We start from the raw sequence: 16,843 nt of genomic DNA on the forward strand, positions 1-16,843 counted from the left end.
CAACAGCTTCATCACCGTTCTCCAAGTACAGCAACGTATCTTAACCAACTCCACAAAATCTCTGCAAAACACACACCAAGCCAAGAGTGCATGCATATGTGTGTGCATGTTGCATGCGTATATATATACACACACACACTACACATATATTCTTAATACATGTATATATCTGACACGTTACGTGGATTGTACAGAAAGCAATTTCCTATTTTAAGGAGCCTGATCTCCTAATCTAACAGACCAGCAGTAACACTCGGCACCATGCTGAGTCACAGAGCTGTGCTCAGCTCCTCCGACGGGCACTGCAGGCGCAGGGACTGCAATTCCCAAGCCCATATTAAGCAGGGGCTGCTCATAGCTGGCCCAAGGTCTCCAAAGCAAGGAAATGCTGCTTATAAACGTGCTTCTTCCAGGGAGCCTGCTCAAATCTCTGCCCACCTCCCTTCACCCAGCGCATCTGTGCAAATAAATATGAGGCACTTCAAGCGGCAGCCGTCCCTCCCGCATGGGGCACGCTCTCATGCCTAATCAGTAACACAAGGAGGCTGCGCATGCTACAGCCCCTTGTTTGAACATCTGCTGTCCCTAATAGGAACACCAAAGTGCAGCACACGACAATTCCTGACATGGATTGTGATAGATGGATGTTCAAAATGCATTTCGTAATCTGCAGCAGGGAAGGGGTTCGCTGCTGCCAGTCGGTCCCATCACTAGCACAACATCTACCGTCTCCGATTAAGTGACGCTGTGGCCAGGGACTTCAAAAAGGACGGGATTATTGTTTAATTGGATTTCTGGTCTCAATTAGGGCAGAAGGAAACCAAATGCAAAGCTGACATGAAAAGCTGCAGACATCTGTAACAACAAGTGGCAAATTTACAACGCCCCCGCCTTGGAGCAAGCAACCAGGACACAGATCTTTGTCTTGAGGTGCCCGAGGACTGCCCCCTGCTCCCAAATGAGCCCAGAGATACTTCAGCAAGGAGCAAATATAAGGAAATGTTTTCTCCCTCCCCTGCAGCACCGCGGCACTGGGATGGTACCAGGAGGAGCGGGTTCAGCAGGTGATCTCCGACCCCTCCCTGCCTCCAGAAAAAGGCTTGGATGCGAGAGCCAGGCTGGATTGAAGGGGGCAGCACCCCACAGTTCGCTGGAGAAGCCTCGGGAAACTCAAATCGGTTTCACCCTGAAATCAAACAGAGATTAGGGCCGAACAAGCAGCTAAAGCAAAGTAATGGCCGGGCCCACATGTTGCAGCTCAGATGCCGTGTGAGGCTAATTGCTGCAGCCCAAAGGTTAGAACGGCTGCGCAAGCGTTTCCACATGGCATTGGAGAACCAGCCCTGGAAGAACCAGAAGATGAATGAGTCGGTACAGAGGCACCAACAGCTGATGGCCCACAGGAGAGGCAAAGCCCCTGCAACCCGTGCAGCTGCTGGCATGGCCGAACACCACACATTAAAGGGCGAAGGCCGGGCTCCTGCTCCTTTCTCGTGCTGGCTCCGTGCTGCAGCTCTCCTCTGTTGGCTGCCATTCAGGCTCATTCAGGCCTCCAGAGCGCATTGTTTAACCATATCTTGCCAACTGATATAAAATTTGGGTTTACATGTGTTTGCATGGGGCATACGTACCGATACGGATAAATTCTGTTTTTTTCATGGAGTAACCACAGCGATTCCATGTAACCCCACTCCCACCCCAGAATCACAGGGCTCCCCATCCCAGGCAGGGACCAGAAATGATCTTAACATCCAGCAAACTCCTCCATCACACCGCACACCGTGCTGATCCATTGGGAAAAAAAAAAAAAATGAATGCTGCTTTTTTTTTTTTTCCCCCCCCAAAAAAAAGGCCAGTTTCTCGCAGAGCCGCTCACCAGCATCCTCGGAGCAGCCAGGCCGTGGCACCGAGGGCAGCAGCTGCGCTCCCGTGGGCTGCGGCTGGGGCGCGCGGGCTCAGCGCCGCTGCAGGGAGCCCAGCCGCGGCACGCCGCGCAACCGCCTCTTATTTATGACACAGGTTATAATGGTCGGCTGCAGCCACGGAGGAACTCCCAGCAATTTCCACCCTCAGCAGACACAGGTTTTCAGTGCCGGCTATTTTCGCTTCCCACAAGTATTTTCATTTAGCTGGTTTAAAATCAGGGCTATAAACGGAGGAGGTTGGATCCCGAGTGGGTGCGAGCAGCTCTCGCTCCATCGAAGTCCAAAGGAGACGCTGCCGTTCTCACCCACACGGCATGGGATTACTGCTTGGCCCCTTTCCAGAGGGGCTTCCAAGCTGGTTTTTCCTTTCTGCTGAGCAATCTGGAATTTCACTTTCCTCCACTGTGCATTTTCCTCGGTAGATGGAGGGGAAGAGGGTTCAGCACAATGTTTTTAATGCTGCTGCTCAAAAAGCACTGGAAGGAAGCCTGGTTTTAGAATGCATCAGCAGTAGGACTGAGAAGTGAAGGCCCAGTGCTCACCAGCAGTCCATCCTACAAGGCAAAAATTCAAATGAAATCTCACGGAGATGGCACAAACACAGTAAAAAGAACAAATGCTTAGGGGGAAAAAATAAAAAAGCACAACAAACCTCAAGGACTGCAAGCACAGTGGTTACAGAAAATGGATGCAAGCATAAGTGTGTGACTCAGAGAGTCTTGTCTGAATGTCAGAGGTTCAATACTATTGCCTCTAATTTAAATCATTTTAAAAAGAAGTGCAAAAGAAAGGTGATGAAAGGGCCCTAACGTTGTTCCCTGCTCTGAAAAACACAGCCCACTTGTGCACTGTGGTAAAGTTTTGCATTTTGGCTAGACATCGCGTGCAGGGCTGTGCTGAAGCCTTTGCTTATTTTTAAAAGTTGAAGTCACCGGTGATCCACGGAGGGAGAAAATGCTTTTTCCTTTGAGGAAGATGCCGTAGGAGCAACATCTTCCGGAGGGAGGGAGCACAGCTAAACCCAGGGGGTCTGGGGGGCTGCCCCATGCATCCGCACCTCCAGGTGCAATAAAGCACGGGCAAAGAGCAGAGCTCGGAACTCAACCTTCTCCTGCTTTGTGGCTGAGGCCTACGTAACTGCACTCCTGTCTCACTTTGGAGCAGTGCTCGAGGCTGCTGTTCACAAGGGGACATCACAAGCTGGGGCTTTTCCCCATCAGCATGGCACAGAAGGGTGTCAGAGCCATGGCACCCACGTGCGAGGACAGGCACACAGGCAGCCCTGCCTGGCACACACCAGAGCCCCATGAACCCAGGAGAAATCACCCAGCACCAAGCCATCCCCGTCCCTGAGGGCGCAGGGGTGGCAGATCCGACAGACCCCGATCCTCACCTCCAGAGGCACAGGGCAGCGGGTTTGGACATAGCCGGCCTGGCTGCCGGCCTCGCCTGGGATTCCTGGTCGGGAAGGCTGAACCCTGCGCCTTCTCCAAGATAAATACGCTGGGCTTTAGGCAGTTTACTCTATGGAGGCCCTTTGCTGCGGCCCGTCTGCTCTGACCAGACGCTGGAAGTGCCGCGGCACCATGCACCAGCCCACGGCGAGCAAGCCCCAAACTCCTCCTTGAAAGCGTGGCCCTCTGCAGCCTCGGCCTGCGCAGAGACCCCTAGCAAAGCCCAGGGGAAGACACCAGTCCCTGCAGGGAGATGACGGAGAGCAGCACGCTGCAGGATCTGGCCCACTGCAGTGCCATCCCTGTGGTGAGCCCAGGCTCCGTCCCGCAGGAGCTGAGCTGTCGACGTCCCACACCCAGCCCCTGCCCCTTGCTGGGGTCCTCAGTGGAGCCAGCACGGCACAGAAACCCATTGTTCTCTGAAGGGGACAGAAAAGCCAGGCACAGGCATCCAGGGACAGCATCCCTGGACTGGGAAACAGCCACTTTGCTGATGGAAACAGCCTTGAACTCACTTTTTTTTTTTTTTAAGTCCTTTTTTTTCTGTATTCTTTGGGCACCCAGACCTTTCAGGCACTGAGCTGGAGTTGATAACCTCACCTGGCAATGGATCATTTCTGTCCTTGCACTGAAGCTTGGATTTTAAGCTTAGCATGAGCTACCATTATCATCCATCTCCTTTGTAATGCAGGCCAGAGACTTTCACAGCTGTATCAAAACAATAACTTCTGGTTAAGCCTGCCAAAAGTCTTCTCCGTGGATGTTCTCTCTGTATTTTAAAGAAGGATGGAAATGCACAATGAACACCCTTTCATTACAGCAACCTTGTGGGTTTGGGGTGTCCACGGATGTGTGTATGTGTTTGTACCAAAAGACAAGTTGAATAATTGTATGACTTCTTTTTTTTTCCTCCCCCTCTGCTTATGCAGTGAGTTACTAATATCCTGATTGGAACCAGATTTGCATGAATTAGAAGTCGAAATTGGAGCAGCAACTGCTGTGCAGAGGATATAAAGGGAATAAAATGAATGGGGTATTAACCTTCAACCACTGAATATTAATCAGTGTTTCACAAAAAAGAAAATACAGAGGCTGCCACACTAAATATTTTTAGCATTTATTGACGGGCTTGATTTCCTCTCTCTTTTAGACCTTTTGCTTCCAATCATGGACCATAAAAAATTGCATAGGGGATGGGGGAGTAGAGGGAGGGAAGGAGTGAATTAAAAAAAAATCATCCATTTTCTCAAATGCTGGATGGTATTTGTGAGTTATGCAACAAAGAAAACCATCTCGCAAACAGAGTACCTTATCCCACAACTGATCTGTTCAACAGCTCATTTCTCCAAGTCCCAAACCAAACAGAAATCTACCCAGAAGTACAGCGAAGCCTTCGGAAATGAACGCACGATAAAGAAATAAACTTCTTAAAAACTAAACTTCCCGTGTGCTGAAGAGTAAAATGCAGCTGAAAATCAGCCCAATAAAAGAACCAGCTCATTAAACAAAGCCTTTTTTTGCCCAGTATGCTCCAGTGCAGTTCATAAAATACCACTATGGAAAAGAAAATCACAAAATCTTACCAAAACACCCCTTGAAACAGTGAAATCTCTGTAGCGCTGGAAATATTTTGGCCTGAGAGCAGCATCCAGGGCTCGGCAGGGATGCTGCATTGCCCGGCTTTTGCTGGACCACTTCACCCGCTCCCAGGAGAGTGGCTGAGTCGGGCAGTGTGCTGCTGCTCGCAGCGGGGGCCACGAATTTCTGCCAGCCAGAGGTGCTGGGACTCGTGGCAAACACCTCGAGCATGTGTCGGGGTGCCAGTGGTGCTGGGTGGCAGTGGAGTGGGCAGATGGGTGCCATGGGTGGGTGGAGGCAGCTGCCGGGACCAAGGATGGGACCCGGGGATTCTTTGGGTTTGGCAAACGCAGCCCAGTGCAACCTCCCCAGAGCGAAACACCGAAATCAAATCCTACGGTAGTGATTGAACCATGTCATGTCACCAACGACGTCTAAAATAACAACAACAACAAAAAAAAAAGGGAATCTAGAGAGACTTTTCTTTTGCAATTTCTCCCCTGCAAAACTTGGCATGGGAGGACTTTGAAGCCAGCTGTCCCTTGAAACCTCTTTTCACCAGAGACAATTCCCTCTCTGCCAAACACTGCCGCCCTTCTCCTCAGTGCACCTTTGCAAAACAGAATTCATTTGTTTTCATTAACTTCTTATCAAGTTACCTGGATTTGTTTCAATGCTCAGAACGTATTATAAAGAGAAAGGGAGAGAGAAAGGGAGAAAAAACAGTGGTAGGTTTTCAGGAAATAGCAAGTTCTTTTTCACTGAGATAGAAATCATTTGGCAAGCCGCAGTGAAATACTTCTAGGTTCCAGAAGAAAGCAAGGAGGGAAAAAAGCAAGCGAGCAAAGGGAAGATGCTAATGAACCGCCGAGGAGAAAAAAAAAAATCAAGTTTAAAAGAAAACGAAAAAAGAAATATCAAACCCAATATTAAACATACATCCGCATCCAGCTGGTCCGGGGGGAACCTGCAGTGTGTCTCCAGGTCACCAGGCAGGAGCTCAGGCTGCTGTCCTGGGAAATGGTTAAGGATAGGTGGCGTTCCAGGCCCAGAAATAACTGCCATTTCGACTGTTTTTGCCAAAAACCCCTAAGCACCAGACCAGTGAAATGTTTAGGGGCATGCTCCAATCCTGCCTCGGGAAGGCTGGGCCCAGCAGGTATGGGGGTCACTGCAGAGATGCCTCGCTTTAAGCCTGCACTTCGGTGCTTTCTTCTTAAATGGCAAAGACTCCGTTGAAGTTGTGCTGACGTCCTTCAGCTGGTGCTCTAAAATCTTGTCTCAGGAAGCTCCTAAAGTACCAAAACCCACTGGGTTGGCTTTAATTTCTGTCCTCCTGCAGCTGAGCACCAGACCAACACAACGACGCCCCAGCTCCAACCCAGAGGGAATCAGCTCCCTCCAGTCCAGCTGTGCAGTGGGAGAACACCAAAACGCTCGACCCAGGAGAGGGCCAGGACAGCCCAGCGCCCCCTCGGCCACCTCCCAGCAGTCGGAGCGGAGTGCTGTGGAGCAGCCTTGCACATGCACGTGCACCTTGACTGATGTGCATTTTCCAGCTGTAAGCAAAGCCAAGCAGCAGAGCTGAGCTATCCCATGTTCTTGGGCTTTTAGTGCTCACACAGCTTCTTTCCTGGGGAGGAAAGAGGGGGCTTTTTTTTTTTTTTTTTGCCTTTTTTTTTTTTTTTTTTGCTTTTTGCTTTCTTTGCATTTCTCAGAAACAAGGCTGCATTCTAATTAGTTTGCATTTACAGGCTGCGTAATGGAAACGCGATCCCTACCCTGACCTTTATCATCTGTTTCTTATCTTCAGGGCCGCGCAGAGCCCCTCTGCTCTGAGGAGAGCAGCAGGGAGATGGGAGGGAGGCCGAGGTGCTCTCCCATATGCAGGCAGGGGACCAGCTCCAACCCACCCACATATGATGGGGGGACTGGGGACATCCTCTCACCCCCAGTTCTGCTGCCACACCATCCCTGGGAGGTATACGGGAAGATGCTGCATTAACACGGGCTGCACAATCGCACCACCAAAGGTACATCAGCACCTCGTGCTTGTCTTCTCTCCACATCTCTCTGCACGGACCATCAGCAGTGCCTGCCCCAGGGGATGCTTCTGGGTGGTGGCGCGGTGAGCAGAAGGCGGCTGACACCATCTATCAGACATGCTTTGCATTAACCTCTGCTCTGCCCAGACCTTTGCACCGGAGGCTCCAGCAGCGCCAGGAGCAGCGCACGGCCAGGCACGAAAATCCAGCCCGAGGGAGCTGCAAAGGCACTCGCTCAACTCACGTTGCTACCTCTGGTCCCGCTGAAGCCAGCGGTAGCACTCCCACAACAGTTTGGCAAGTGATGAGCATTTCTGCAGAGCTAAAAGTTTAATCACTTGTTTATATCTTAAATAAGCCACACGCCTGGAAAAAACATCCCTCTGCAGCAAGTGTCTATGGTTAGACGCTGGCCTGTTTGTGTATATAGCCCCTTCGAGCCGAACGTTAATTGCAGGTTGCTGTAAAAAAGTTTTTCCCCTTGCACATTTTAAATCTGTCAGCTTCGATTTCCGTCACCCGGTGCTAATGCTGAACGTCCTGGGGACTCCCCGGGCGCAGAGCGGGGCTCATCCCGAGCTGCTCCTCTGCACCGGGAGGGGAGGAAGGAGGAGCCTCCTTTGAAGTCCTCCTGGTGCTTCATTCCTGAGCCCTTCCCGTCCCAGAGGAGACGGAGCAACCATCCCCGTCTCGGGGCCAGGAGGATGGGCTGCCCACCCCGCCCAGCGGTGGGACCCAATTCTTCTAGCTCTACGCCAGAAAACAGTGTTGAGTTTAAGCATTTGGGAAGACAACCTGCTTCAGCCTGACAAATACTCTGTCTTTTTTGTCTTCTGGGAGGGATCTCAGGACCTTTTTCAGCTCAAAGTTCAGGGAGTTTCATCAGGATTCAGCAATTACCACAGTGAGACAAACGAAAGCCCTGTTTGTTGGCATATGTGAATCTCCATGCTGAGTCTTGCTTTGATAATAGAAGAATGCCAGCTGGATCTTTTTTTTTTTTTTACTGTTTCTCTTTCTTTTTTTTTTTTTTTTTTAAGCAGTCTGTGTTGCTTTTTAACCATCATCCTGTGCACGTGGTTCAGCTTTTTGCAAAAACAAAACAAAACAAAAAAATCCCTAGGTGTGAGAAGATTAAAGATTTCAAGATCTGGACATTTTCAAATCAGAACCACATGTTTAAAATAAATCGGGCTGGCGGACAGCCACCACTTTTAAAAGCCAAAGCGCCGTTGCATTAAAAGGATCTCCCGAAAGCCTGAGGAGAGCAGGAGCGTCAGCACTTCCTCCACCCGGCCGGCACAGCCAGGACCAGGACAACTCCGCGGGGTTTTATCGCTTGTCATAGGACTTTGTGCTGCCTCCAACGCACATGAACGGCACAACCATTTGTTGTCCAGCCCTAGTGCTTTTGGTGTGCACTCGCTCTGCCCATCCATCCCCAAAACTTCAGCCTGCTCAAGCTCCTGTGAGAGGAGCTCAAAGCCCAAACTCTTTCATTCGATGCCAAATCAGCTCCCACTGAGATCTGGGGGAATCGCAAGGACAAAAGCTACAAACTCTGAGCTGGAGCCAGAGCCTCGGCTGAATTCATCAGACAGAGGAGGCGGCAGCCCTGTAGAGGAAGAGGGAACGGCCAGAGCCGTGGCTCCCGTGGAAGAAGAACCTGCCCCTGCAGGGAGGTGAGGAAGAAGATGAAGATGAAGATGAGAGCGAGCCTCCCAGTGCAGCCTGAGAGCTGCAAACAGCCGGGAGCAGATGGCTACCAGCTGCCTCTTCCACCCCTTCCCAGCTCCTTTCTGCTGGCAATATCCAAGGTGGGCATCAGGGCAGGGACTAGCTCATCTCTGAGCATCACGGGCTTTCAAGATGCTGGCCATAAAACCATACATGCTAAGCAAGCAAGACCTCAAGTCTGTTCCTAGATTTAGGGCAAATATACGGCATCAACACCCGCAGCAACTGCTGTATGGTGGTGGGCCGCCAAATTATCTCACGTTTCATTGGTGTGAGTGCTGAGCACAACCCAGCACAGCCGAAACGCCTGCCCAAGAGAGTCCAACAGGGCTGGGATGGAGCTGCAGGCTGCCAGAGCATCCGAAGTAACCAGGTTGCTTCCTACCCGACAAGTTCGATGCATTTCCAACCAACAGGAGAACGTCCCAGAAGGAGCACCGAGCACTTTGCTCACCACCACCCAATTTCCTTACTCCTTGCTTTTTCCCAGTTATTAGCAGGAGAACCATCTAGAGCAGGACTCTGAGTTTCAGGGACCTAATTGGTGAGGAGGAAAAGCAAAAAAAAAAAAAAGAACATAATTACCATGCCATGATGTTCAGAACGTGGTTTACATGGAATAATACTCTTCATCCTACAGTTGTTTACGGGGTCTTTAACTCTTCCCTTTTTACAGGGGGGTTTCTAAAATCTATATTATTAGGGGAAAAAGATTTGAGTGCGTTAGGCAAAGTGCCAGTAGCCATGGTAACCTCGGATTTTTCCATCTTCATTACAAGTTCAAGTAAAACCTTCATATAAAATCTAAATGAAAGGGTACATTATAAGTCCATTTTGAAATGTTTGCCTGGAAGTAAAACTTTGGACTGCATCCTTTTTTCTCCTCTGAACATTCTGGTTCTATGCGGAACACATTTTTCAAGTCAGATTTTTGTTTTCTTTCAAATTTTATTCCGTTTGCTCATACAGGGTGGGTCGTCTAGTGGTTAGAGCAAGGCATCGAGGCAACTGGTTTCCAGTCTCAGTCTGTTCCTGATCGGTCAGGGAGTGTTCCCAATTTTATCCAGGTGATTTGGGCAAATCCCATCAGCTCTAAACATGCTTTTTTTTTTTTTTATTCTTCCTTACCAATATAACAATGATGATAATTACTGATGTTGCACAAGGATTCACTCAGCGTTGGCCAAGGAGTCTCGCCCCAGAAGAGTAGCTCATCTCTCCCACTGCATTTTCTCCTGGGTCTTGAAGGCAGACTGAAAGGTTAAGGAGAGGTAGAGGTTAGTGGGTGGCATGAATTGTCTGGTTTCCTGGCAAAGACTTGATTAGGAAATATGAAATTAGACTGCTCAGCGTAGATATCAGCACAATATTGTTCCAGGGGATACTCATCATACTTAGACAATACTTTGGTGCCACTTGAGCGGATTAATTCTTGCGCTGTGTCATCTTAAAGTGCTCTGGTTTCATCCAGTCATGGGAGGAGGCAAATTCTGTAGCTGCCTTTCATTTCTGGGCACTGTCTCACCTCAGGCCAGAAAGCCACAAACATTTTGAGGACTTCCTTCTCAAACAGTCCCCTCCGCTGTAGGCAGCCAAGCAGCACCTCCGAGACTCAACCAAAAGGAGACACCTCCACACCTCCAGCCTCTTCCCGGTCCATGCAACACAGCCTGTACCCGAGGCCCCCATGCAGTGCCTGGTACTTTGGTTTTCCAAAACGGCACTTTTGTCCCCAAAAAGGGCTGTATCATTTGCCCAGAGCAGCCCACAGCCCGTGCATTATGTTGGGCATGGCAGCTGCTCACGGTGGGCTAGCTGTTGCCCCCAGGGCACGCACGGCCAGGGGGACCGGTGCATTTCCAGGGATGCTGGCATGGGTGCTGGTGGCCAAGGTGAGCAGGCAGCGTGCCACATTGTGCACCACGAGCTGCCCGCAGCAGGCAGGGCAGAAGCGAACGAGAGCAGCCATCCATCCCGCAGCCCTCGCCGGGCAGGGACAGGGCACGAGCCAGCCCTTAATGCTTTTCATCCTTCCTAATGATGCTGGAAAACATTTTCCAGATCTGCCATTAGACTGAAAGGAGACCCAGCTCCTGTTGAATCTGATTTCCCTTCTGCTCCGTTACAGTCGAAACTACAACCTGCTGCCTCCTCGCAGCACACGCTTCGGGAAGGGGAGGAGGGGGGCTACAAACGGCATGGGGCTTTTTCTTTTTTTGATACATCCTTCCTTCCGCTCTTCGCAATCAATTAGTGGGCAAAGACTTCCGAAAAGCTCCTTCCTCCCTAACCTTTCGCAGCCTGTTGCGATAATGACTCTGGAGAGCTCGACCTGGGCCTTTGCGTGGGGTTTGTTACCGTCCCGGGGCAGCGGAAGGTGACCTTCATCGCTCCCTCGTCTTCCTTTCCTACCCCTGCAGCTCGGGCAGGGAGGGGCGGCCGCTGCCCCCCCCAGCAGATGGGGTTTGGTTCCAGCATCATTCCTGCAGCCCCGAGTCCGGGGCTGGCTGCGGGGATGACATAGACCCTGGGGGGCACAGGGGGCTGCCCTTAAAAATAATGATTGCAATTATGCATACCTCGAATCAAGACATCAAGAGATGGAGGGAAAAGGGGCTTTCTGGTTTTAATTTGCAATTTCTTGCTCCGTCTCTCGTAAGGCAAGCTGCTTTCCAGAAACCAAGCTCCGAGCTGCTGCAGCTTCCCCTCAAAACACCGCTCATAACTGAAGCGATTTATTTTGCCAGCAGCGCTGGGTTTTTTTGGTCCCTCCGTGACACAGACACGCAGGTAGCACATACTCGCAGAAGTTTTCCCTGGCACCTGCAGCCACTTTCACAGCCCATCTGCCCAGGAACGGCGTCGTGGGCTTTTCAGGCAACACCTTGTACGAAAGCATCCCTGTTCTGTGGGGCTCCGTGGATGTGCCCTGGGGACAAGCACATCCCGCTCGGAGTTTACACAAGGCTTTCCCCACGGCCCCGACTGCTCTCCCCGAACCTGGCAGGGTTCTCTCCCAGCACATCACCATCACAACCTCCCTCGTCTGCTGCTGCTCGCTGCGGAGCCGGCTCCCGGTGCTGCCTTGGCTCGCAGTGCCGGCTCCCCGGAGCTGCGGTCCCCCCGTGCCACAGGTGACACTCGGGCGGTTTGCTGACTCACACCGCTGTGCTCGGAGAGGAAACTCCCCAGCTAACTTTTTTTCCTCCCCTCGGCAGCAGGACAGGTGAGCAAGGCACCTCCAACGCAGCGCTGCCGCACACGGACGCCGCTGAGCTGCAGAGCTGGGCGTGGGGAGCTGCAGCAAGCGCCGAAAAACAGCTGCTGAAGCCTGCGAGCTGGCCCTGGCACAGCATTTCGGTTCTCAGGCAAGCCATTAAGCAAGCCATTAAATGCAACACTTTAAACATCTCATCCCAATATGGTCACAGCTGCAGTCATGCAGTTACTTCTTCGAGTGCAAAGTGATCCCCCAGGAAAAAAAAAAAATAAAAACAGAGCATTTATTTAAAGTAACTGCCAAACTCAGGCAAGGCAGGAGATGTTTTTCTCCCCAACCATCACCCGTACCAGGAGGGCGTGAGCAGCAACCTGTGCTTCAGCTCCCCCAAGGCTCAGCATCGCCCCGTTTGCCCCACAGCACCCCGCAGCCGTTTGCTGAAGGCGCATAATGGAAACCATCACACCCAAACCCAGCTGAGAGCGACTGGAACCACTTTGAGGTGAGAAGCCTATTACTGGGTTATAAACCTCTCCCATCCTCCACAGGAGCCTTTCACAGGGCCAGCTAGAAAAATAATAACTCAAGCCCATGTGGTGAGAGGGAGAGAATACGGTGTCTCCAGGTAACAAATATTTGCTTCTTTCTCTATTGTTCTAGCCATAAAATGGATTTATTAAAAAATCCAGAGCCTGATTTCATTTGAATTAAATGTAGACGTGCCCCACTGAGCGCTGCTTAATATCTTTAAAGCCACAAAGTCACAGCTGACTGCACACAACACAGAAGGCTCAAATCTCGAAGGCAGAACATCCCAGCTCTGTTGGCATCGCATCGATTTACACGGAGCAAAGGTTTGCCGAGCGGTGCCTATGTGCGGCTGAGCCACCACCTCACAGTGGTGCTGCGCAGGCAGCTCTACTTCCAAAAAATTCCCAAATTCTTCTCTACATCTTCTAAGCCTTCCCCCTTTGGGCCTGGAGGGGGATGCTCTCAGCGCTCTCATCTTCTCCTCGTGGCTGGGCTCTGAGCAGCAGCCGTGCCTGGGAGGCGGCGCTGATCCCGGAGCACTTTGCCTTCCCTCGGCAGGCTCCTGAAAACATGTGAAATTTGCAGACTTCTACATTTTGCTTCCCTGCTTGCTCTGCCCAAACTGGCTCCATCAGCCTCTCACCCCGCTCCAGCAACACGCGTTGGATGGACAGCATTCCCTTTCCTGGAATCATTGGGATTAAAAATACAAATTTTTAATCACAGCCAGTCATTAATACACCCTTGATGAAGCTGTGCAGGGGCATGGCTTTGCCTGAGACACAGATAACGGCTGCTGCTTGCAGAACTCCTTAACCGAGGACAAAAAGCCCTTCACTACATGGATCTCTACTTTCAGGGCCTTTGCTTTCCTGCTTCCTCTCCTTGCCCTTGAAATCTCATCCCTGACCACTGGAAGCAGAAGAGAAAGTCAAGAGACAAGCAGAGGACATGGTTCCCACTGCTTTGCCCCCTCCCTCACCCAAAATCTAATAAAGATGATTAAATTACATGTCCTTTCCTCCCATTGAAATCACCGCACACTGCTCGAATATTAGAGCTCAGGAAATAAGGCACGACAACTTCCCTCGTGAAACTTAAGAAGGCAGAGCAGGGGTCTGGAGCGACAGGCCTGCGAGACCGGGCTGCTCTAATTAAGAAATCACCCCGCTGAGCAGAACCTAATCTAAATAAAATAGAAAAAGGAACTCGGTTCAAGCCGTCGCCTCGCGCTCGGCCCCCTCCCCGGCAGCCCACCTCCCCCCGTAAGGAAGCCATCCAAGGCACAGCGAGTTTTTCTCTTCTGCTGTTTCTTGGAGGGCGAGGGAGGCTCACACAGAGCCCTGTGTGTGCTTGGGGTGGCCAACTTCCAAAGGAAAAATACACCGGCCATCTACGGCAAAAGGCTGCTCTTTTTTTTATTGGTGTTTTTTTTTTTTTCTTCTTTAAATGATACTTGGCCTGCTGTTTGCTAAGGAGGGAAAAAAAACGGTGATTACATTGTTGGTATGGCTGGTCAAAACTGGTTTGGGACAGAAAACTGAAGGGTAGATTACACATTCCCCCTCCCGAAAAAGTTTCTGCCTTTCGCGGAAAAATGTTGAAAATGTGAATCTGAATACTAAAACTAAAACAAAACAAAATAAAATAAAATAAAACAAAACAAAATAAAACAAAATAAAATAAAAAATAAATAAATAAAAAAAAACAATGTTTTTTATTATAAAATTTAAACCAAATTACTTAAGCCAAAAATCTCAGCTGATCTGACCATTCACCATTTTTTCTCATAACGTCCTTATGTTCCCATTCAGACCGCATTCCCCACCTGGAACAAGTCCCCCTGAACCAAGATCCCCACTGCCGTGCACAGCAGCAGGGACACAGCCCCACTGGCCCCACTGGGACCTCAGCCCCCCCAGCAGCTCCCGCTTGGCCAGGTCTCCTCCGGCCCCCTTCTCCTCTGCTCCCCACATTTCTCTCCCCATTCCCATTCGGAACAGGCAGCCCAGGATGTGCTGAGGCTGATCCATCCATCAGCTGCTCACATTTGTGAATGTCACGGAGTTACCACGTGAGTCACTATTTAGGAGCTCAGGCACAGAAAGATTTATAGCCATAAACAGAGGAGCACAGACATTCCCGTGTATGTTTTAAAAAAGCACTTACCTGCTTAGAAGGGAAAGTGCTGCTACTTGAAGGTTTCCTGGCCAGGCCTGAAAAGTAAATCAAACAAACACTATTTGCATTTATTCATAATTCCCAGCAGATTGTTGTTCTGGGCGCTTATGGCTTCAGTGGAGTTGATCTGACTCGTGTCAGCAGTGGACCACGCTGGCTGAAGACACGTCCTGAAGGCACCAGGAGTGGGACAAGACCAGAGCACCAGAACCAAACCCTTGACAGCATTGATTCAATGCTGTCAAGCATCACGGATGCACCTACACCCAGGGGCTGCCGTTGCCAGCACATCATTTTATCTCTGAAAGGACCAGTGCCATGAAGCTAAGGGGAGCTCACCCAAGCACGTTCACCACGTACAAGACCACATCTACAGTACCATGACCAGTTTTCCCCCCTCAGAAGACGACGTGGATGTTCTGGCTTGAGCCCATCATAAGCCACCAAGCTGGTGGAGAGCTGAGGACAAGCCGAGAGGACGGGGTTTGATCAGCCTGAGAAAGGAAGGGGTCAAATCTTATTGCTGTCTTCAACTGCCTCATCTGAGGGTATGGAGAAGATAGGGGCAGGCTGCTCTTGGAGGGGACAGGACAAGAGGTGGTGGTCACACGTGGGGACACAAGACATTAGGAATAATTCTTGTCACCATCGGGGTGGTCAAACACTGGAATGGGGACCTGGAGAGGTTGTGGGACCTCCATCCTTGGAGACGTTCAGACCTCGACTGGACGTGCCCGGAGCAACCCGGAGCAGTTGGCTGTGTTTGAGTGGGGCTGGACAGGAGGCCAGCAGGGTGCTCCCCGGCTGCAGTCACCCTGTGGTTCTGCCTCCCCACACACCCCCACGGTGCTCCCAAGCACCCTTCCAGCCTTGTGCTTGTCCCCGAGCCTCCCAAGTGCTGCAGCATGCTCCCAGATAGGCTACTTTAACCATTTATTTTCTAACAATTAGACTATTTTTCCATAATTTGGCTAAAGCATTAACACTCTCATTTCAGTTTCTTTTATGACAGCCCCGGGCTGCTGCCGGCCAGGTCTCCCCTCGCCACCCAGCCCACAACGCAGCAACTCCCTCAGCCCCCTCACAGCACTGCCCAAACACATAATTCGGCTGTTCTCTGGTGGAAAAAAGAAATAAATACAGTATAGATTGGAGTTATCTGCCAACAGAGAATGACTACAAACCAGCACGAGTCCTCGGGTCCACCCTGTGCCCACCCCAGACAGGGACCAACCTGCTTCAGCCCACGGTGCTGCAGGGGTGGAACGAGGCTGATTAAAGGGCAGCAGGGTCTCAGCCGGTTATCTCCAGGGTTTGTGCCAGTTCCTCATCCGTCTAGTTATAAAGGGGGAAAAACAGGGACTGGAGTTGAATCTGGTGGGTTTTCTCCCCTCCATGGCCAGAGTCTCTCTCACCTTCTGGAGGGCTTTGTACAAGTCCCACGACTCCTCGGACTCAGTAGTGTTGTGCCTCCCTGTAAAACAGAAAACGCTGTTTCAACTTCACTGAGCCTTGTGAGAATTAAACGCTGTGTGACTGCAAAGTATCAGGTGAGGGAAGACCACTGCTGTGCGGGGGGAAAAATACACTGCCAAGGGCTGCACCCCGGTGCGGTCGCCCACCCTGCTCTCGCTTGCACTGACACAAGTGAAAGCTGCGCTGCCGCTCCGGGAGGACGTCACCATTGCTCCCGTTACAATTTCTCCTACATGTGAGACGCTCCATAATCAGGATGCAGTACGCTCAGGAAGCAGCACCAAATAGCTAACAGATTCCTGCCCCGAAGAGCTTATGGCTTGAGTAGATTTTAAGTACGGGAGTGTGATGACAGACTATTTCTCAGCTTAGTGCTGCATGTGATATTTTAGCGGATATGGTGTCAGAGACGCCCTTTACATCTGTTTCTTTCTCTCTCTCTCTCTCTCTCTCTCTTTTTTTTTAATAAAGCCAACAAGACACTTTCCCCAACATCCACCAATGATAGACCCAGGGGAGATTGTTTTTTTTTTCCCTACACCTCCAATTGATTTCTGTTCACTTCAGTGCTCGGCACAGTTCCCTGATACCTAGTGCAGTGTGACTCCCTGGGACACTTCAGCAACTGTAATTTCATTGCTACTGTGTATGTGAATACGTCAAGGCTTACTGCACAGACCGTACTCTTACAGGCAA

At 50.7% G+C, this 16,843-nt stretch overlaps 1 long non-coding RNA gene across 3 annotated transcripts in view; it reads right to left on the reverse strand.

Moving 5' to 3' along the window:
* Positions 1-8,146: 8,146 nt before the first annotated feature.
* The window catches only part of LOC118253860 (uncharacterized), a 73,349-nt gene continuing 64,652 nt past the window's right edge, over positions 8,147-16,843 (reverse strand). For 2 of the 3 annotated variants that reach the window (XR_007708985.1, XR_004780553.1), the window contains exons 2-5: positions 16,087-16,145; positions 15,906-16,006; positions 14,660-14,706; positions 9,328-9,992 (exon numbers count right to left, since the gene is read on the reverse strand). This is a non-coding gene — a long non-coding RNA (uncharacterized LOC118253860). Of the gene's footprint in view, positions 9,277-9,327; positions 9,993-14,659; positions 14,707-15,905; positions 16,007-16,086; positions 16,146-16,843 lie in introns of those variants that run through there. The other variant, XR_007708986.1, reaches the window with a different exon arrangement.

This window comes from Cygnus atratus, chromosome 18 (assembly GCF_013377495.2).
Source record: "Cygnus atratus isolate AKBS03 ecotype Queensland, Australia chromosome 18, CAtr_DNAZoo_HiC_assembly, whole genome shotgun sequence".
In the NCBI taxonomy this organism is placed as follows: Eukaryota; Metazoa; Chordata; class Aves; order Anseriformes; family Anatidae; genus Cygnus; species Cygnus atratus.